Here is a 21,268-nt window from a genome sequence, read left to right on the forward strand (position 1 = left end):
GGCTCTTTTGGATAGGTTCTAGCTTTGGTAATCACAACATCATCTTCTATCACCTCTGGTTCAATAACCATCGGAGTTTTTAGACCCTTCTTTAACAAGTTCAGATATTTGGGATTTGCAACTTGTAAAAATAATAGCATCTTCTTCTTCCACATGATATAATTTTCTTTATCAAATAGTGGAATTTTAACGGTTCCAACTTTTTGTGAAGTCATTATGAATTTTTGAATAAATAAAAATTCAAGGAGTTGAAAAATCACAAAAGTCTAGGATCTTGATTTGTTCGTTAATCAGAAGGCTCTGATACCAATTGTTAGGTCCCAATGTGTTTGTAGAAGGGGGGTTGAATATAAACAGTACCGAATAATCGAATTAAATGCGGAATAAAAATGTGAAACAAAATTCAAGTTAAATAAGAATATTATTAAACTTGAAAGGTGTTACAACAACTGTATCGATTACAAGGAATTAATCTCAAATTAATTATCACAAATCTAGAATAAATTTGACATGAACTTTTTCTATTTTTGCAATAAAAAGATTCAAATGCTAAACGCAATTTGAGATTAAGTTCTAGGGATTTTGATCCGCTAGATTGTTACACAAGAGCAAGATAAAGATTTCTAGTGGGTTGGATTTAACAATAAAAACTAGAAATATGATCTTGAAATATGCAGATGAAAAGATGAAATATTGCTGCTTGTTTTTCTTTTCTGCTTTGTTCTTGACTTCTGTGTTCTGGATGATTAAAATGAATGTTCAGCTTCTGCTTCTTTTATCAACCAACCGAATGAAAATGAACTGGCATGACAATCTCTTTAGCTCAGCAAGACTTTCGGTAGGACTATCAAATTCCAGTAGAACTTTTGGTAGGACTATCTTTTAGAACTAGCAAGACAATCAGAATGAACTAGCAAGACTTTCGGTATGACTATCAATTGTCATACCGATTGTCATATTAGTTCAAACAGTTTGTCTTGCTGAAATTAAATAGATTTAAATCCTAATAATAATTCTGATAAGACAATCCTTTTGAATTAGCATGACTTTCGGTATGACTATTGATTGTCATACCGATTGTCATACTAATACAATCAGTTGTCTTTGTTGAATTTATAACAGATTTTAAATCAATTAAAATTTTGAAAATTTTTAATATTAATTTAGAATTAATTAATCAATTAATTTAATTAATCAAATAAATTAATCTTTGCAGATATAATTTATTTTCTTAATTAAATTATATGACTTAATTAATTAATAGAGAATTAATACTAATCTTGAGCAGCATCCATTCTTCTGCAAATCTTCTGAAAATCACTGAAAGTTATGAATCAATTCCACCACTTCAACGTTGACACTCGATGTACTGTCTGGTTCATGAGTGACTAACTTCCGTGACGTTTCTTCATGTCTTGACTTTGATACTCTGATTTTCTTCAGATTAAATTCTTGTAATTAATGATACTCTGACGAGATCTCTGTCACTTGATTAAATCCACAATCTTGATTTATATCACTGAGGCATGATCAATTTCTTGAACTTCTTCCAGTGAATTAATTCCTCAAGTCCGTAGATGAACCTTGTTTCTGAATCCTTTGACAGATATTACTTTGCGAGATCTCTTTGACGGTAGATCCACTATTTACTTATTACATTCTTATTTGAGTTGAGTTAAATCCTCGAATATACAAATAGGCTATGACATATGCCTTACAATCTCCCCCTATTTGTTTGTTAGACAATAATGCACAAATACCTAGAGGATAACTCAACTAACAAATAAGAAAAAGATATAAACAGAAATGCAAAGTAAATAGCAGAAAAGTTCTGGATAATATTTAACATTTTCCAGATTCCAAATAGATGTTCCTCTAGACTGAACATATCTTCAAGTAGTTTCATCTTCTTTTGTACAACCACATTTCCTGTTGAGAAGCACATATCTCTCTTGCTTCTCCCCCTATGAGAATCAACTAATTAAAGAAGATCACCTTCGTTTACCACCTCTCCCGTATAATAGGATCCGCAGATAAAACCAATGGTACTCCCCTAACAGCTTCTTCCCTTACTAGAAAATCACCTTGTGTTTACCACCTCTCCCGTACAATAGGATCCGTAGTTACAAACAACAATGGTGTGGTGTAGTGTACATATGCTTCATCTTTTTCTTCCTCCCTGCTATTTCTCCCCCTTAGTTGAGAAATCCTCCAAACTATTACTTAAGCTTTTATCTCCCCCTTAAAGAAGGAATGTATGCCGTCGTCTGAAGGAGTTCTCATATTTTACTTGGTTGGAAAAGAAATAACAAGTAGTTTCTCTTTCTTCCTCACTGTGAGTGTGTGATTCTGTTTTAGTGTACCTCACATGTGTTTCACTCTTCTCTCCACTCGTGTTTACACTCATTCTCACAAGTGTATAACTCCTCTCATAGCTCCAACATTCAGTTGTACCTGCAAGGAAAATCACCTTAGCCATCCTTAAGGAGGTCACAGGTGGTGCAATGGGAGTTCACAAATCCCCATCCTTGTTAAACTCGTCAGATGAATCTGAGTCATAATTTACAAGTTGCTAATTTCCCTTTTATGGTTCCAGATTTGAATTCTGGGAAGGTAAACAATGATCCAAAGAATTTAGCATAAAGATCAAAGTTCCCTTCTAATGTCTGTGAAGACATTTCCTTGTGACTCATCAGGTAATATCTGAATCATTGTCAATAAGTTGCCGATCTGCACCTATGTCAGATCCACTATCCGCAGATGCATCCAGGGGATTTAAGCCTGGGGAGGTAGACACTGACCACTGACATATGGCTTTTGGATCAGTATCCTCTCCTAACACCTGTAAAGGCAATTGGTCCATTAACGAACCTTGTACAATCGAATTTGACCTTAAAATGGTCGAAACTCTTGTTTCCGTCAACTCATCCTTTGTGTGTGTAACCTTTCCTTGTGCATCAAGAATTGTTTATATTTGAGGTGGTGACACTACATCGGATACCTTGGCCGACAGGCAAATTTCAATAGACGCACCCTGTTGAGAGAATGAATCTAGTAACTGTTTTTGTGCCTTTTCAGCCATTACATCTTTTTGAGAAGATGTATGGGGGCTAGCAGTTGTCTCGGTTTAAATACTACTCATCTATGTAGGAGACAGAGCTACTGGGTTGACTACAGAACCTTCCTTATGTGGTGCACTAAGGCACTATCTCCCTCACGCTCATTCATACTACATTTAGTGGTAAGAGAGTGTTGGTTGGTTCTGTTTCTGTGTTTGTCTTTACAGTCTGGGATAGACGTTGTGGGTTTTCAACCTTATGACTGCCAATGAAAGAAAGCCATTTGAGACTGAACCTGTATCACAGAACATATGGCAATATAGAGAGATAAAATGTACTATAGTGATTTCAAAAGATTTTACATGAAATAAGAAATCACTAACGTAGAAAAAAGTTTGATTTACTCCTAAAACTCACTGCTCATATTAAACAATATGATTGTGCCTAGTGATTAGAGAGTTATAAATATGACGATTGCTTGAGCAGTACACTAGTTTATACCAACCTGAAGTGAGATTGTGAAGAAGAGATTGCATAGTCCAATAGATCTGCAACTGCAAAGTCCATGAACTGAGGTGCATTGACTTCCTCTTTTGACTCACCAACCAGGAGTACACTTGTACACATCTTACTAGAGTCCAATTCCAAGTGTAATGTGCATCAGGTGCCTGATATGTCATAATATTCTCAAGTCTCGTCACTGGTGTTATATGTTAGATACTGCTTCCTGATAATAACCTAGCACAATATACAAATTTACAATGATAACATTCCCAGCTTACGAACAACCATATCCCTCAGATAAATCTTTGTTGTTATCTCCAAAGGTAACCATGGGGCCAGCTTTCTCAACCATATTTGATAGCAGGGCTCTATCTCCGGTCATATGTCTTGATGATCCACTGTCAAGAATCCACACTACCGGTTACACCTGTTTAATGCCCTGCACTACAAATGGATTAGACCTTCTTCGGAACCCAAACTTGGTTGGGCCCGGCATACTTGTAGAATTGTCCTTTGTCAGGCAAAATAATATTTTTAACTTTAATGGTCTCAACTTTCTCAATGAATGAACATTTGACCTTGTAAACAGCCTTAACAAATTTCTGTTTAAACTTAGGCACAAATGTCTCCTTTATAGCCCTAGAAGGACTAGCAGTCTTAGATCTATCATGCTTCTTGTTATTCACATGCTGACGAGGAGTAGTCTTATCATTAGAAACATGCTTACCATTAAAATAAGCATACATCATATTAAAATCACAAGACATACAATTAGAAACACCACATTCTTTATGAGAGATATTAACAGCAGGCAATTTATGCATGGTAGACATGGCATTTTTGTTATCCAACTCATGTGTGTCTGAGTTAGTCTCAGTTGCTTTCACAACTTTGACTGGAACTTTCGACACACTTGGCTTGGAAATAACCTTCTCATTAGCATGATCTTCAGCACGTATTTCTTCTTGAATAATAGAAGAGGTCGCATCAAATGGTTCAGCAATTGATGCTTTATAGAGGGGTTCATCAACACCCTTAAGCACATGTGGTACTTCCCTCCCTTTAGCACAGACATGAGGAGGGGAGTTTATGCCTAATTCTCCAATAGCAACATTGTAATCATAACCTATTCTAGATGTTTGATTAACAGCTTGCTTACTGTAGAACTCTTTAGCCTTCGAACAAGAATTGAAGTAGGCTCTAACCTTAGTCTCGAGACCGATGATCTTGTCTTTGAGAATAGTTTCGAGTTTTCTATAACATTCAACTCTATTCTCTAGAAAAGATACTTGTTCTTTTAACTTGTCTTGATTAATGTGCACAAGTCTTAATTCATTGACCTCTTTCTCAAGGTCTGTGATCTGTAAACTTAACAGTTCATTATCACGACGTGCACAATCTAAGTTACCTCTTAGATGATAAACCATTTCAGCATCAGAAAGTTTTACATCTATTCTTGACGATGAAGCTTTTCCATCAATAGCCATAAGAGCAAGATTTCCTTCTTCTTCATCTTCATTGTCAGTATCATCCCAGCTTCTTCCCTTTGTCAGATAAGCCCTTTCAGAGTTCTTTCTTACTTGCTTTGGCTTCCTACATTCTGTGGCAAAGTGTCCCAACTCATTGCAGTTATAGCATCTAATGGTGCTCCGATCAACCATCCCAGTTTTGTATCCACCACTGCTGGTGTTAGAGGATGAAGATCCACCTTTCTGGAATTTGTTGTAGTTGGACTTGTACTTAAGCTTGGGATTCCTCTTGAATCTGACATGGGAGAATCTCTTGACAATTTGGGCCATTGACTCGTCTTCCAATTGCTCCAGCTCTTCCAAGGAATGAAAATCATCACTTGATTGATTTGTAGTAGGAGGATCATATTCTGCTACTAACATATTTTCCTCAGCCTTGGAACACTGTACCATTCTCTCCAATTGTTGAGATTGATGTTGTTGTTGACCTTCAGCTACAAGTGCAGTAGATGTGCTGACCATTCTATCTTTCCCGTAGACTTCCTTCTGCTGAATCTGCTCCAACTCATAGGTTTTCAACACACCATAGAGTCTATCCAAAGAAATCTCACTCAGATCTCTAGCTTCTCTAATGGCAGTGATTCTATGTTCAAGATGAGTTGGCAGTGTTAAAAGGAACTTTTTGTTGACCTCCCTGATTGAATAATATTTTCCATTTATGTTCAGGTTATTGATCAATGCATTGTACCTCTCAAACACTTCAGAAATTCCTTCTCCTGGATTTGATTTAAAATGTTCATACTCACAGGTTAGGATCTCCAACTTGTTCTCCCTAACTTCCTCTGTGCCTTCATTAATCACCTCAATAGTTTCCCACATGTGTTTGGAATTTTTACAGTTCATCGCATGTCTGTTCATCAAGGGATCAAGGGAATCAATTAATATTAATTGAAGGCTGGCATCCAAGGAGGCTTCTTCCTTTTCAGCAGGAGTAAAATCTTCAGGCTCTTTTGGATAGGTTCTAGCTTTGGTAATCACAACATCATCTTCTATCACCTCTGGTTCAATAACCATCGGAGTTTTTAGACCCTTCTTTAACAAGTTCAGATATTTGGGATTTGCAACTTGTAAAAATAATAGCATCTTCTTCTTCCACATGATATAATTTTCTTTATCAAATAGTGGAATTTTAACGGTTCCAACTTTTTGTGAAGTCATTATGAATTTTTGAATAAATAAAAATTCAAGGAGTTGAAAAATCACAAAAGTCTAGGATCTTGATTTGTTCGTTAATCAGAAGGCTCTGATACCAATTGTTAGGTCTCAATGTGTTTGTAGAAGGGGGGTTGAATACAAACAGTACCGAATAATCGAATTAAATACGGAATAAAAATATGAAACAAAATTCAAGTTAAATAAGAATATTATTAAACTTGAAAGGTGTTACAACAACTGTATCGATTACAAGGAATTAATCTCAAATTAATTATCACAAATCTAGAATAGATTCGACATGAACTTTTTCTATTTTTGTAATAAAAAGATTCAAATGCTAAACGCAATTTGAGATTAAGTTCTAGGGATTTTGATCCGCTAGATTGTTACACAAGAGCAAGATAAAGATTTCTAGTGGTTTGGATTTAACAATAAAAACTAGAAATATGATCTTGAAATATGCAGATGAAAAGATGAAATATTGCTGCTTGTTTTTCTTTTCTGCTTTGTTCTTGACTTCTGTGTTCTGGATGATTAAAATGAATGTTCAGCTTCTGTTTCTTTTATCAACCAACCGAATGAAAATGAACTGGTATGACAATCTCTTTGGCTCAGCAAGACTTTCGGTAGGACTATCAAATTCCAGTAGAACTTTTGGTAGGACTATCTTTTAGAACTAGCAAGACAATCAAAATGAACTAGCAAGACTTTCGGTATGACTATCAATTGTCATAACGATTGTCATATTAGTTCAAACAGTTTGTCTTGCTGAAATTAAATAGATTTAAATCCTAATAATAATTCTGATAAGACAATCCTTTTGAATTAGCATGACTTTCGGTATGACTATTGATTGTCATACCGATTGTCATACTAATACAATCAGTTGTCTTTGTTGAATTTATAACATATTTTAAATCAATTAAAATTCTGAAAATTCTTAATATTAATTCAGAATTAATTAATCAATTAATTTAATTAATCAAATAAATTAATCTTTGCAGATATAATTTATTTTCTTAATTAAATTATATGACTTAATTAATTAATAGAGAATTAATAATAATCTTGAGCAGCATCCATTCTTCTGCAAATCTTCTGAAAATCACTGAAAATTATGAATCAATTCCACCACTTCAACATTGACACTCGATGTACTGTCTGGTTCATGAGTGACTAACTTCCGTGACGTTTCTTCATGTCTTGACTTTGATACTCTAATTTTCTTCATATTAAATCCTTGTAATTAATGATACTCTGACGAGATCTCTGTCACTTGATTAAATCCACAATCTTGATTTATATCACTGAGGCATGATCAATTTCTTGAACTTCTTCCAGTGAATTAATTCATCAAGTCTGTAGATGAACCTTGTTTCTGAATCCTTTGACAGATATTACTTTGCGAGATCTCTTTGACGGTAGATCCACTATTTACTTATTACATTCTTATTTGAGTTGAGTTAAATCCTCGAATATACAAATAGGCTATGACATATGCCTTACATTGTGCCATCAAATTCAGGTATTTGAGATATTCTCATGATTCACTTGTTCAGTTGACTCTTCATCCATTTTGTGATTTATGTTAATTTCAACTTCATCCTCAAAATCACTATCAATGTTGAGATTTTCAAATTTTAGGGTCTCAAATATATTTTCATCAAGGAATTCCAAGCCCGGACACTTGTCATCATCAAAAGTTACATCTGTGCTTTCCATAATTTTCTTTTGTTCAAGCACATAGACTTTGTAGGCAGTTCTCTCCAATCACTATCCCAGAAAAATTGCTTCAAAAACTTTAGAGTCAAATTTTCCCACATATTCAAAGTTGTCTTTCAGAACATAACACTTACTTCCAAACACATGAAGATGCTTCACAGTAGGCTTCCTTTTAGACAAGATTGAATAGGGTGATTTGCCAAGATTTTTGTTGATGAGATATATGTTTTGAGTATAGCATGCAGTGTTAACAGCTTCTTCCCAAAAACTTGTTGGCAATTTGGCATCTGGCAGCATTGTTCTAGAAGCCTCCACTAATGTTCTATTTTTCCTTTCCACGAAACCATTTTATTGAGATGTCCTAGCTGCTGAGAATTCTTGAACAATGCCCTTGTCTTTACAGGATTCAGTTAGAGTTGTATTCCTGAATTGTGTGTCATTTTCACTCCTCAATATTTTTAGACAATTCTAATCTTCAGCCTGTTTCTCAATCTTCTTGATGTATTCAAATATAATATGTGGAGTTTTATCTTTAGAATGCATAAATTTTACCCATGTGTATCTTGAGTAGTCATCCACCATCACAAGTGTCTATTTCTTTCTTGAAATTGATAAGACATTAAATGGTCCAAATAAGTCCATGTGAATAAGTTGCAAATGTGCACTTATGGAATTCACAATTTTGCTCTTGTGACTTGATTTCTTCATTTTCCCTTTTTGACAAGCTTCACAGGCTTTATTCTGAGCAAACTCGATATTTGGCATATCTCTCACTAACTCCTTTTTGACTAGAGTGTTGATTGCTTTAAAATTCAAGTGAGAGAGCTTCTTATGCCACAACTTGCTTTGTTCTTCAGATGCCTTGGTGTACAAGAAAAAAATTACATCCTTATTTGTCGAGTTCAAGTCTGCAACAAATAAGCTTCCCTTTCTCCCTCCTTTCAGAGCAACTTCATTAGTCTTTTTGCTGATGATTAAGCATTCCTGACTAACACTTAGGAGATTTAATTCTGAACCAACAACCAATGCTACATCTTCAATGATAACATTTCCAGAAATTAATTTGTCATATCCCATTGTGAAACCTTTGTTGTTGTCTCCAAAAGTCACTAATGGGTCAGCCATCTCCTCAAACTGTGATAGCAGGGTCATATCACTTGTCATATGTCTTGAGCATCCACTGTCTATGATCCATATAGATTTTTTCATTTTGCCCTGCACACAATGAGGATTAAGTGTTTTTAGCTACCCAAGCAGTGTTGGGTACTTTCTTCTTGTTAACAGAATGTGCAGAATTAGAATGAGTTGATTCAGAAAAATGGTGTTCATTGATTTATTTGCATGTTCCTTTTTGGATGTAGACCCAACATTGATTTCTTTGAGGTCTACTCTTAGCTTGTGGCAACTTGTCATAACTTTCATGTTGCAAGGGATTGCAATCATTTTATCACAGAAGGAATAGGGATCTTCAGTCTTTGTTTCACCATACTTGATGCTCCCAACCTTGGCTACTAACAGCCTTTTTACAAAGGTGAGTTAGGTGATTTATAGAGCCACATTTCTGACATTATTCTCTAAGAGCATCTGCAACAAATGCAAAGTTATTGCTTTTGTTTATCCCAATCTTTTCATTTCTATTTTTCTTCTTCTTTCTTGCATCTTCAATTTTAACTTCCTTGATTGGTTCTTTGGGAGTTTGATCAACCATGGGCTTCTTCTCAGCTTTAGAAGTTAGAGTTGTTTCTGTAAATTTCTTTTCATTATCCTCATAAGCAATTTCTTGGTTTATGATCAACTCTTCTTCACTGAAATTTACTTCACATGCTTTGAACATAGGTGAACCAACCTTTCTCAGCATGGCTGGGACATCTTCACTTGCAGTTGTTTTTCCCTTATCACCTTCAACTTTCTTGTTTCTATTCAATGCATCATAATCCAAGCCAATAGCTATGTTAGCACATGGCTTGTTCTTCTCATGGTACTGACCAACTAACTGAGATGCATTTATGAATGATTTCAGTTTCACTTCATTCTTTTCTAGATTCTCCCTTAACACAGCTTCTATCTCAGTAGCATACTTCAGCTTGTTCTTTAGATATTCATTTTCTTGCTTGACTGTCTCAAGATCCACAAACAGTAGATCAAAATTTTGTTTCTCACTCTCAAGCTTCTCATTAGCTTTTGACAACTTACTGACCTCCTCAGTACCTTTATTTTTTATGAGGATGACTCTCCATGCTCCATGGCCATAAGTGCATAGTTTCCTACTTCCTCATCTTCATTATTTTCAGAATCATCCCAACTCTTTCCTTCTGCAATATAAGCTTTACCCTTTTGATTTCTTAGAAAAGTCTCATACTTTGCCTCCAATTCAAGATAAGCTTTGTCCTTTTTCACTTTCTTTGGCTTCTTGCATTCTGTAGCAAAATGGCCCAATTCATCACAATTGAAGCACCTGATCTTTGACCTGTCAACGGATCATGTTTTGTAACCATCTTTTGCTTCCAGAGTTATACTGTGTTTTTCCTTTCCAGTTGTTGTCCTTATTGGATGTTTGTCCCTTATTTTTGAAGAACTTTGGCTTCTTTACTCCAATGTTAGAGAATTTTCTTGCTAAGTAAGCCATGGACGGATCTAACTCGTCCAGTTCATCTAAGGTATAAAATTCATCCTCTTCAAGTTCAAGAATAACTTGCTTATGTGGTTCCTTGTTCTTTTGCTTACTGTTTAAGACAACTAGAGTCTGGATTTCCTATTCATCATCAAATGACTGGTTGTCATTAACCACTAAAGCACTTGATCCATCAACAATGTACCCTTGACCAGCTCTTAAAGACTTTTTTTTGAATCATTTCCAGTTTAGAGGTTTTCAAGATACCATATAAAACCTCCAGTGTCATTCTGCTCAAGTCTCTCCCTTCTCTTATAGCTGAGATCTTCTGTTCTAAATGGTCAGGAAAGGTGAGAAAAAACTTCAAGTTAATCTCCTCAACTCCATAATATTTATCATGGAGTTGCAAGTCATTAATCAGCTTACTGAATCTTTCAAAAACATCAGTTACACTTTCTTTAGGTTTAGCCATGAAACCCTCATACCGAGATACCAAAATTCTCCTTTGGTTTGACTTAACTTCCTCTGTTCCCTCACACAGAACTTCTATCTTCTCCCAGATCTGTTTGGTTGTGTCACAGTTGATAATGTTATTATACATCACATTGTCAAGTGACTCTATTAAAATTAGTTGCAAGCCACTATCCAGAGAGACTTTCTCCTTTTCAGGTTCAGTATACTGTGAAGGATCTTTATGAGCATAATGAGCTGGAATGACCATGTCTCCATTTGTAGATTCCTCAATTCTATCCATGGGGTGAAAGGTCCATTCTTGAGAATCTGAACATATAATGAGTTGGCCATCTTTATAAAAAATAACATTTTCTTTTTCCATAACGTGTAGTTAGATATGTCAAAGGCAGGAATCTTGGTATTGCTTATTTTCTGTGTATTCTCTTTCAAGATCTTTAATCTGTTTGCTTTCAGATTTTTCTCTGATACCACTTGTTAAGGAATGAATAAAACACAGGGGGTGAATGTGTTTTGGTTATTTTTAAGGTTTTTTTAATGTTTATTGCTTTGTGAACAAAGCAGATTAAAATATAGTAATATTATGTTAACTGAAATTAAAATAGTGCACACAATATTTCAAAACTCACATAATTTTGTAATAAAATCAAGCTAGTGTTTTGCTACAAATTTTGGGTTCTTTGTAAGAAAAGAACTCAGCTTCTTCCTTCAGAGAGTTACAAGAAATTCTACACTACTAGAAAAGTGTCAATAGACATCACTCTTTTAACATAAGTTGAAAAAATCACTGATGTAAAAAACACCTTTTACATCTGTTATTTTCAAACTGATGTTAAATATATGTTTTTACATCAGTATTTGAAAAAACCCGTGTCTAAATATATTTTTTCAAATATAAAAAAATAGCTTTCGCATCAGTTTTTTCACAACCGATGTTAAAAAATTCATTTTCACATCGATTGTTTAATGAATGATGTTAGTGTCTATAATTCATATCGGTTCTTTAGCAACCGTTGTCTATATGAAATTTTTTTAAAAAAAATAAAATACAAGACCCGGGAATAATTCCTCCTCTTTTGTAACAAAAAAACATTTTGTACTTGGTTTAAATTTATTCCTCCTCATATCTCCCTATGCGCTCCATCATCAATTTTCCCCTTCTCCCCCACCTGTTCTCTCTCCTCTCCCCCTCCAACCATTCTGTCTCTCCTCTCTCCCTCCAACCCTTCTCTCTCCTCTCTTTCACCCTGAACGGCTTCTCTCTTCTTCCATCTCATTAGCACACACTCATCTCTACTCTCTAATTGAGCCCTAAGCTCTACAATATCTAATCGGGTCTTTAGAAGATTGTATGGAGCCTCTACAAGCTCTAATTAACTCTTTACAAACTTTGAGAAGCATAATCGAGTTATGTAACACAAATTGAATCCTAATTTTTAAGTGTCAATTATTCTTTTATTTTATTTTATTTTTGTTCTTTTTTTTGTTTTAATTCAAGATTTGTTATATTGCAATTATTGTTTGTTAATGTTCTTATTTTTATGTATGTCTGTCCATATATTTATGTCTATTCATTTCTTGAACCATGAGGCTTAGAACCCTATTTTTGAATGGTTGTGGTTGCATCTACTTATTGCAATTCTCGGCACTTCATCTTTTTCAATTTTATAAAGTTTTTATTTTTATGTGTATATGTATACTTTTGTATTTATTCAGTTCCTCATTTAAAATGCCTGGAACCCTAATTTTGGATGGTAGTTTAGTTCTTTATTTATTTATGATTTATTGGTTATTGCAATTCTTGTTTGTACCTAAATCTTTGTGTTCAGTTTGTAAAATATCTTATTTTATGTGCACATGTATTTTTGCATCCTGATTGCTTAGAACCTTAGTGTTGCCTGGTGTTCTTTTTGGTATTTGAGACCTTTTGTCCATTGATGTTATTTTATTTAATTTAATTTTGGTGTCTATATACTTATTTATATATGCATTTTTTAATCACTAGGAAATAATGCTCTTTGACGTTTATATAATTTTGGTGCCTATATACTTAAATCTTTATAAATGCATTTTTTTAATAATTTAATTTTGATAAGTTTATCTTTAAAATGGAAAATAATGCTCTTTGACGTTTATTTGGTTTGTATAATGCATAAGCATCCTAGAGTCCTCGTTTACTCTTTGTGATCTTTGCTTGATTGAGATTTATTTTATGATTGCGATATGGGCTTTATGATTAATGAATATCGAGAGTAGAAACTTATAATACATTACCGCTAATAGTTGTTTTAATTTCATGATTTTTTCTTAATAGCTGACTTGACTCTGTCTAAAACAGATCAGAGGATGAACCTTCCCTGAGTCTAAGCACACGCGCAAATGTGTTAACCCTGAGATGACTACACTTTTCCAATAATAGGTACGACTTTGTAGGCAAAGAAATCAGCTGAAGCAAAGGTATAAATTTATGTATTTGTATGATGCAGGCTGCATTAGTTGTGTATATGATGCATGTATGTAAACAATGATTGTTATGTACAGGGAGAAGTGTGGAGTACAACTGAGCAAAAGCATGATGATATTGCAGGAGCAGGTGAATTTATTGACTTCTGTTTATATTACATAAGCACATACAATAGGTTTATATATTAAACTTGCCACAAGCATGAATGATAGTATAAAAAAGTAAAATATATCTTTTTGTGTTGTTTTACAGATTTTCTGTTGGTTGATTCCATCTTTCACAAATTTTAACACATATAGAATTATATTTGTTATGCACCTGACATGGACTTCTATCGGCTGTGCTTCCAATTACAAACTATCGCAAAACAGATTATTCTTATTTTTTGTTGATCTTTTTCATCTCCAATAAGTTCTCAAGGATTTACATTTTTTCATGCTTTTGATTTAAACAGATTCATATGACTAAGGTTCCCTGAGTCTAAGCATGCACGCTAATATGTTAACCTCGAAAAGACTACCATTTCCGAATAATAGGTATGACTTTGTCACTCGGTAAGTCTGCATACATTTGTAATATTTCTGGAAATGTGTTGTTCAGTTAATACGAAACTAGAAAGGAGCTTCATTATACTGATTAATGCACTGTATATAAAATATAATTACGGAGGACCATTGTTATCAAAACAAGCCTACATTAAACGCATTGATTTGAACATGCAGGTTATGTTAAACCAAGAAGCAGTGGATTCAATCAAAAGCTCAAGGGACCAAAGGCTGCTACAATGCGTTTGACCAAGGAGGCAATCTCGTGATAGGAAAAATAAAGATGATATAACTAGCTGCAATATGCTTTGATAATGTAGTAATCTTGAAAATCATGTTTTTAATTTTTTTTGTTAGTATACTAAAATTCTTTGGATTGGTTTAATAATTAATGGTAATTTATGTTTTGGTTATATAAATACAATAGCATTTGTTGGTTTTTGTTTTTGGATTTTTTTTGGAATGTATATGTTTAGATCAACCAAATATTTAATATTAGTATATAGAGTAAAGTTCTATGGAGTATACCTTTTAATTGGAGTCCTCGGAGTCCATATATATTCTGCAAGTAAAATATAGCATTTAACATTAGTTTTAAAGTAACCAAACATGAACTTATAGCTAATGTTTGTTAACGAGACATCGTCTAAAACCGATGTCTATGTACATATTAGACATCAGTATTTTGAAGGAGTTGATGTATAGGATAACATTTTACAACGGTTTTGGACCGATGTGAAATATATAGAACTGACGTCTGGGGTGACATTTCACATCGGTTTTTGATCGATGTGAAAAAAATTCCTTTTCATCGATTTTGAATAAGATAGACATCAGTTGTGAACTGATGTCTATTGACCTTTTTCTAGTAGTGCTAGATCTGTTTGATACAATTAAAAGTAAAGGACCAGTGTTTACTTTATAGATTAGTAAACATAGGTTTACACAACATGCAATAGAATGTACTAAACCCTACTTTGAGTTATCTCTAAAGCTTTCCATTTTTGTTTTAGTGTATCTTTGCAAATCCTGTTGATATGTGACTTTCCTTTGTCAGTTAATCTTGGCTTTTGATCTTGTACTCTTCAAGCTGCTTTTGTAGACTTTTCAATCTAACTGAGTAGATCGTTTGTTGATTGATAATCTTAAATATTTAACTTGTCTGCATTCTGTACTTGAGCTTCATATCGAGATCTCCAGTTTGATCTATAAAGAACTGACACCTCGATAAGTATAATGGCTTATCGAGATCTCTTAGTTTTCTTTAAGTGTTTTGACTTGTCGAGGTCTCTGAGTTTTCGAGGTAGCTTTGACTTGTCGAGGTCTCTAAGTTCTCGAGGTAGTTTTGACTTGTCGAGGTCTCTAAGTTCTCGAGGAAACTTTGACTTGTCGAGGTCTCCAAAACTCTACATGTAGAAATGACTTATCGATATCTCTGAGATCTCTATGGGCATATTAACTTATCGATATCTCTGGGAACTCTAATGAAATATTTGACTTGTCGATATCTCCAATCTTTATGACTTCATTTGAACTTGTCGATATCTCTGAGTTCTCTATATGCAAAGTGACTTGTTGATATCTTCATATCTTCATTTGACTTATCGATATCTCTAGGACTTCTCGATAGGCCAATTTGGACTTCTTGATAAGTCATTCTGGAGTTCTCGAATGACTTCTCTATATGACTTGATTTGTGACTTATAGATATCTTGACTTAGAATGTTTTTCCAAAAACAGATTCATTCAACTCCAAACTTCTTCACAATTTCTCTGAGGCATGATCTTCTTGATCTTCTTCCAGAGTTTATTTTTAGGATTGAGACTGTTTACGGAAAAAATACTTCAGTCTGATTTTTAAGATTTTACAGAATCGAGTAATACAATACAAAATACAAATTTAGGTTATCATACAACTAATTCTTAGGGTTGTCAATTTGACTTAGTCTTGTTATAGTACAAGCATGTCTTGCACAACAAAAACTTTAGTAATATATATGAAATTTTTTATCAAATGATTTTAATTCGTAAAAATTTAATTATATACTTTATAAATAATGTAAGTGATTTTTTACCCAAAATTTTGATCAAGTACCACAAAAAAATAAAGGAGTAAGAATGAGTATATTTTTAGTATAATCACAAATAGAAAATAATTATATTGTTCTACAACCATTCAAACACCAATTACGATATAATGTTCTAATACAATCTTAGATTGGATATATTTGGAGATTTAACAAATCATAAATATAAAAAAATTGCATTGTTCTACTACTATTCAAACACAATAATATAATAGTAGAAAGAATATGATTAGATATTCAACTATATATAATACCTATTTGGGATTTCGTAAAAAATGTAACGTATGAGTTAAAGTTGAAAATTGTCTTTATAAGTGATATGAAAATCGAAACTTATAAGTTATTTAAGTGTTTGGATAATTTTATATATAAATTACTTATAGGCCGATAATATGCTTGGTAAATATAACTTATAAGTTATATTTTTTTGAAACAAAATTAAAAAGTTAATTATAAATTAGATGAATGAATTATAATTTTGATACATGAATATAAAATAAAAGATAGATTATTTAAAAACCTGGATAATGACCTCGGGATAAAACTATATAATACTCCCTTCTTCCCTTTTTAGTTTTCACATTTGTAAAAAACCACACATATTAAAAAAAAAAAATTAAATTATTTACATGTGTACCACTGATTATTGCATTAAACATTGAGTTTGATTTGTGTATTAGTTACCTAGTCAAATATTGTAAATAGGAATAGAGGGGTAGACATTGGAAAATTCTGATACAAATGTATTAGAATAGGAATGTGACAACTATTTGAGTACAATTTCCCCGATGTGACTACTGAAAAGAGGACGGATGAAATATACACTAATAATCTCGAAGAAAATAAAATTATAGTAGTGATTGTGCTAAAAATTCAAACTGCAACCTTTTATCCTATATAATGCGCACCTTATCTGATGATCAAATCCCCCATGGCGAACTATTCATATTAGATTCACCGTCTGGTGGTTAGAGCATCTTCAAGGGGATGCACTAGTTAGCAATAAAACCGGCATGACAACTATAATTTCAAAAATATAAATAATATATAAAAAATAGAACTCCGACGAAGATACATGTTAGATATATTTTTAGATGTCGATAAACAAGCACGCTACATTTCTTAATTGAAGCACCATCATCTATATTCACTCAACCTCATTTCCCTCCCAAAAAACTCTATCCCAACTTTATTTACCTCTAAAATGAAGAATTCTCCCGCTTTAGCCTAGGGCATTTAGATGTATATACTTGTTCATCACACATATATATATATATATATTATTTTAATTTTATTTGAAGTATGAAATTATTTTACGAAAAACTGTAAAAAATTTCATTGTTAACCAAATTTCATTAAATACTTATATAATAATTTTAATATATATTTTATAATTTTAAATTTATTAATAAACTAATATAATAATAAAATTAGTTAAACATTTTATAATATTTAAACATAATATTTTAACTAATTCTTCAAATGTTTATATTATAAGAATAATATCCTTAAATATGTTTTAATTAATTTAATATTTTAGTTTCACTTCTATTCACTAAAAAAATAATTAGTTTGTTATTAATAATTTATTCACAACTATATATGTTAAAAATAATCATTTAATATAATTGTTGAAATTTGAAAATAACAATAAAACTCTTTTCAAATATAGCTAATTATTTTAGCTAATAGCACTAAAGTACAATTGCTTACGTATTAAACAAATTTTATATAATATCTATTTTGTACTATTTTAGCTAATAAATTTAGCTAATAGCCTTGGAGATACTCTTATAATGGCATCAAAACATACCAAAAGTAGAAATCTATATTATATTATTATAAGCGAAACATGATTTCGTTTGGTCGATTGGTTATCGCATTCCTAAAATGTATGTTAACACCTTCCAAAAATAAATGATGTATCCGATATAACTACAAACTCTATGAATTATTATTCAACCTAATTTCTAATTTCACTCAAGTTCTTTCTTATCTTTTCTACAAGAAACCAAACATTTCCAAAATTAATTTTAATAATTCATATCATAATATAACAAAATAATTAATAAATAAAAAAAAATATTAAAAAAATACCAAATCCACATACACCATTGTTATTCAATATTTCAAGCGACCTATATAGACTTTAATATAAGGACTTTTTAAGATTTTATATATCTAAATTTTGAATTCCTCAATAATATAATACATACAAAAATATACGTAAATATTTTAATTTCGTTAATCTGAATAATATATAATTATGGTATTTTATAATTTTTTTTTATAAAATAATAAAATTACGAATATTATAATCAGTCCGTGCATCGCACGGGCTATAGTCTAGTATTTTATAATATAAAAAGTCAACTACATCAACCATATGTTCCACTATACTCATTATATATTGATTGATCTCCCCATTTTACCAACTTTTTACATTTTCCTTTTCTCTTTCATCTAGAGATGCACAAAAGGCCCACCGGGCTGGGTTTTGACCGGACCGAGCTTTTCGGGCTTTGACTTTGACCGGGCCGGGCTTTCCGAAAATGTCAGAGCCCGTTTGGGCCCTCGAGGCGGGCCTAACCGGGCTTTTTTAGGGTCGAATCGGATCACGACGGGCTTTTTTCTAATTTAAATAGGATCGAGTATTATTAGAGATTCCGAAAAATACATATATTAGCAACTATATCATCATAAAAATGTATCAGTTTACATGGAATATTTTATGAAAATATTATTTCCTTGAAAAGATTTAAGTTCAGCAAAAAATAAACATATTTATAAAATAATATGTTTTATAATAATTATGATAACAATGATATCCAAATATATATAATGTACTTATTATATCTTCTTTCATTATTTATGCAACGAAGTATATAAATAATATTATTAATCACAAATATGTAAATATATATGTGTTTAAAGTATTATTTATATTTATAGTAAATGTGAATTTATAAATATATAAGAAAATATATTAGAATAATCATATTATAACCGGGCTTTTTCGGATTTTTAATCGGGTCGGACCGGGCCGAAGCATGGGCTTTTAACCGGGCCGGGCCGGGCCGAAGCCTAAAAATATAGGGCCCGTCGAGGCCCGAAGCCCGGGCCGGGACTGGGTCGGGCTTTGACCGGGCCGGGCGTGATCGGGTTTTGACCGGATCGAACCGGGCCAGATTTTCGGGCCCGAACTTTTTGTGCATCTCTACTTTCATCCCACTATCTATCAAAATAAAAATCGGGAATCAGGGAAGATCGGTGGAGTTATCGATTTGGGGTTAATTAAAAATTGAGAATTAATCGGAGTAAAAATCAATTGTATTATATTATTAAATTATATTTAATATATTATTATGGTTATAATTAGTTATTTATTAATAAATATATATTAATTATATCATAATTTCTATAATTATTCATATTTATATGAGTATAGTATTTTAGTTTTAATAAATAATTATATATACTCCAATAAAGAAAAATACGTAAGGATTAATCGGATTTCAAAAACGGATCAGTTGAGTACCTTGCAGGCGAGGATTAATCGAGGATTAATCAGTTAAATCAGGAATTTTTAGAACACTGATCGAAAGTAATATTTGTTTAATATTTTTCTTGTCCTCCATAACCAAACCATCTATATACAAATGGTTGGTACGGAGAAAGTAATACAAAAATGGGCCCGAGAATGAGTGCCCCAATCAGGCACATAATTGTAATAATTAAATTTCACGTTCGTATATTCCTCAAATTGTTACAACAAAATTACAACAAACTATTAAAATAAAAACAATATTTGCAACATCATAAGTAAATAATATATATGTACATTTAAAAATATTTTTTAAAAAAATACCATATATTGCACGGGTTATAAGTTAGTATTAATTAAAACACTATATATGATCTATGATAAAATCTATTTTTTCTCTATTAAAAGTGTGAAGAGATTGTTTTTACCTATTTACATATATTTCTTCACCATTCAAGAGAGGGAGGATAAAAATTTATGGTTTTTAAAATCATGACTAATTTGTTTATGACAAAATTTTAGGTATATGTAAAATAATTATTTTGTACAGAGATGTTTAAATTATAATTTTAAAAACATTTCGGCTAATATTTTATTATTATCGTGAAGAAGGGACCTTTGAGAGTAGAGCTGTTCACGAATCGAGCCGAGCCGAGTTTTGATCGAACCGAGCCGAGCTTTAATTTTTTTTCTGACGAGCCGAGCCGAGCCGAGCTTTCTTAACGAACAAAAACATGTGTTCGAGCTCGAACTCGTTAACGAACGAGCTGTACAAGAGTTTTTATCGAACAAAATCAAGTCGAGTCGAACCGAGCCGAACACGAGCCGAACAAGAGCTTTCTCCATCAAAACGAGCCGAGCCGAGCCGAGCTGAATTAAAAAATTCTGGTCAAAACACCGGTTGACTGTTAAAATAACAAACCAAATACTTTTATTTTTTTCTAAAAATTTTGTCATATCACTAAAATATATTGATCTTAACATCCGTACAGTTGGATCATTCATAAATATTTTTAAAAAAACCGAAACATTAATACGATACTAAACACTAATTACAAGTACAAGTCAAAACACCGGTTGCCTGTTAAAATAAAAAATCAAATACAATTATTTTTTTCTAAATTTTTTGTCATATCACTAAAATATATAGATCTTAACATCCGTACGGTTGGATCATCTATAAATATTTTTAAAAAAATCAAAACATGAATACAAGACTAAACACTAGTTACAAGTACTGTTCAAACAAATGGTTGATTGTCAAAATAACAAATAAAATAAATTTATTTTTTTCTAAAATTTTTATCATGTCACTAAAATATATAGATATTAACATCCGCATGGTTGGATCATCTAATATTTTTTAAAAAATCAAAACATTAATACGAGACTAAACACTAGTTACAAGTAAAGGTCAAAACAATGGTTGACTGCTAAAATAACAAACCAAATACATTTATTTTTTTCTAAAACTTTTGTCATGTCACTAAAATATATAGATCTTAACATATGTACGGTTGGATCATTCATAAATATTTTTAAAAAAATTAAAACATTAATATGAGACTAAACACTAG

The 21,268-nt window shown here is 32.3% G+C and overlaps 1 long non-coding RNA gene across 3 annotated transcripts; it reads left to right on the plus strand.

The window, feature by feature from the left end:
- Window positions 1-12,164: 12,164 nt before the first annotated feature.
- Window positions 12,165-14,501, plus strand: LOC141686867 (uncharacterized). 3 transcript variants are annotated; one of them, XR_012560833.1, is made up of 5 exons: window positions 12,165-12,458; window positions 13,390-13,508; window positions 13,593-13,644; window positions 13,970-14,051; window positions 14,238-14,501. It is a non-coding gene; the product is annotated as an uncharacterized LOC141686867 (long non-coding RNA). The 3 variants fall into 3 exon arrangements; XR_012560834.1 differs by having other exon boundaries at window positions 12,165-12,400; XR_012560832.1 differs by lacking the exon at window positions 12,165-12,458 and having other exon boundaries at window positions 12,465-13,508.
- Window positions 14,502-21,268: the final 6,767 nt, after the last annotated feature.

The sequence above is a fragment of the Apium graveolens genome, chromosome 9 (assembly GCF_009905375.1).
Source record: "Apium graveolens cultivar Ventura chromosome 9, ASM990537v1, whole genome shotgun sequence".
NCBI classification, from domain to species: Eukaryota; Viridiplantae; Streptophyta; class Magnoliopsida; order Apiales; family Apiaceae; genus Apium; species Apium graveolens.